This window comes from Acyrthosiphon pisum, chromosome A2 (genome assembly GCF_005508785.2).
Source record: "Acyrthosiphon pisum isolate AL4f chromosome A2, pea_aphid_22Mar2018_4r6ur, whole genome shotgun sequence".
Classification (NCBI taxonomy): domain Eukaryota; kingdom Metazoa; phylum Arthropoda; class Insecta; order Hemiptera; family Aphididae; genus Acyrthosiphon; species Acyrthosiphon pisum.
In genome coordinates this window covers 33708927-33710994 of record NC_042495.1, presented here as the reverse complement: position 1 = coordinate 33710994, position 2068 = coordinate 33708927, and positions in this window count along the sequence as shown.

The following is a 2068-nucleotide window of genomic DNA, read 5'->3' as shown; positions in this document are numbered from 1 at the left end:
TGTTAACTTATCGAGTTAAATTTATAACTTGTTAACTGTCAACTTTTAACTTATCGATCTTGTGTCCTCTTAACTTAACTTAACTTGAGTTAATTATTTTCATTAACTTGCCCACTTTTGTATAATAGTGCCACTAAGTATATAATATAGTATTAAATATTTTTAGTTTTTTACTATTTTATATTTTTATATTATATTGGTTATTTATAAAAAAATGTTTTCATATTTTTAAAACGAGCAGAAAAAAATAGATACGTCAACAGCCATATAATTATATGGTCCTTATTTAGAATTATACAATAATAATATACCTACTTATGAATATAAACGAAGATAAAAAGTACATCTCTCTTACATCTACAAGTGCTTGATAATCGACAATAATTTTTATATCATGAACCCTAAAATGTTATAGTAAAATTGTATTTTTATAAATTATTTTATCATAATTTATTATAATAACGCGGATTTTTATGCAATTGTATAGAATTATGTTTAATTATTTTAGTTTTATATTTGGATTTTAGTCAATAATTTTTAAGAATCAAATAACAATCCTTCCCAGATAATCACAACAGTTTTTCTTGCATATTTCTGCATATGATGATATTTGCATATATATCTGTATAATTGACTAAGTTGAATATTATTATTGCATATTGAAGTGAAATTTATTAAACTATATATTATGTTCACTGTTATCAAAAAATTCTGATGAAAGAGTAAAATAATATCTCGTCGAGTCGAAAATTCTATCGATTACGGTCTACGAATACCAATTAGTTATCGGTAAACTATAATATGTATTTTATCATACATACCCCTACAATGTGAGAATTCTATAATTAATAGGTATTTGGGAAATTAAAAAAAAAAAAAATGAAATGATCTAATAACTCATGTTTTATTATTTATTTTTTATACAAAACATTTAAAAAAATATAAATATAAACACATTTTTTAGTTTCTTTCAAAAAATATTTGCTAGGCATCAATGAGATGGTTGAACTTGGTGGTTTTTAGCAAGTTTTTTGACATTAGGTTCGATGTTTGTTAACTTAAGTCGTAAATCTCCTTTTGTCACGATATCAGTCGATTCCTCTTTTTTGTAATTAAACCTGTTACAGTGCTGAAATCTCGCTCGACGAGAAATGAGGAAGGAAAAGACAATTAAATATTTTTTAACGGGAGTCCACAGTCCGGGATAATGATGAATTATGTTAGTTTGAAGCCAAAATTCCGTGAGCCGATCACTACCCTTAGACATGGATCTCAATGTTTCATTAGTTAAGAGTTGGATTAGATGCTTAATGGGACCCTTTTGATTACACTGTGTGCGGCTGAATGGTGTAAAACCGTTTCTAAAATTTCTTTGACAGCTGGAAGTATTAACTCTCAATCATAACCTCCCCACGGTTTAAAAAAATACTATTTAACCACCCAATGGCCTATGTCGCCGTAGGTTAGTAAAAAATAAAAATTAATATTAATATCATATTATTGTGATGAATATTTAATTAACTTCTTCCGACTAAATTGATAACTGTACACCTTATTGGGGGCCCCACAATTCAATCCTGTGCCCATTTAACTAATTCTCTATTGCATTTTGTAAGTGCTGTTTAAATTTTTCTTTTGTAGTTTCAGCCACATTTCAAAACATTTGTGTATGCGTAGTATATAGGTCACCATGTGTTATGAATTTTTAATTGCTGTTGAAATAATATTTTTTTGACTCTTAAGTATAACGTAGGTTGATTAAATTTTGGCCGAAAATGTTGTTTATGATATATATTTTTTTACTTTTTAAGATTTAGTCGGTTGAGCCCTTAAACAATATTAAAATGCATCGCACATATAATATAAGTAAATAAGTAATATATACAATAACAATACCAAATAACCAAATTTTTATTCCGGACAACGGAAAATTTAAGATAAGTTTTGAACACCATACACCGAATATTAAATAACCAATTGAACAAAGTTTTGAATCATATATAAAATTGGTACATATTTTTACGAGCAACGAAGTGAACGGGATCAGCAATATATATATACAATTAAA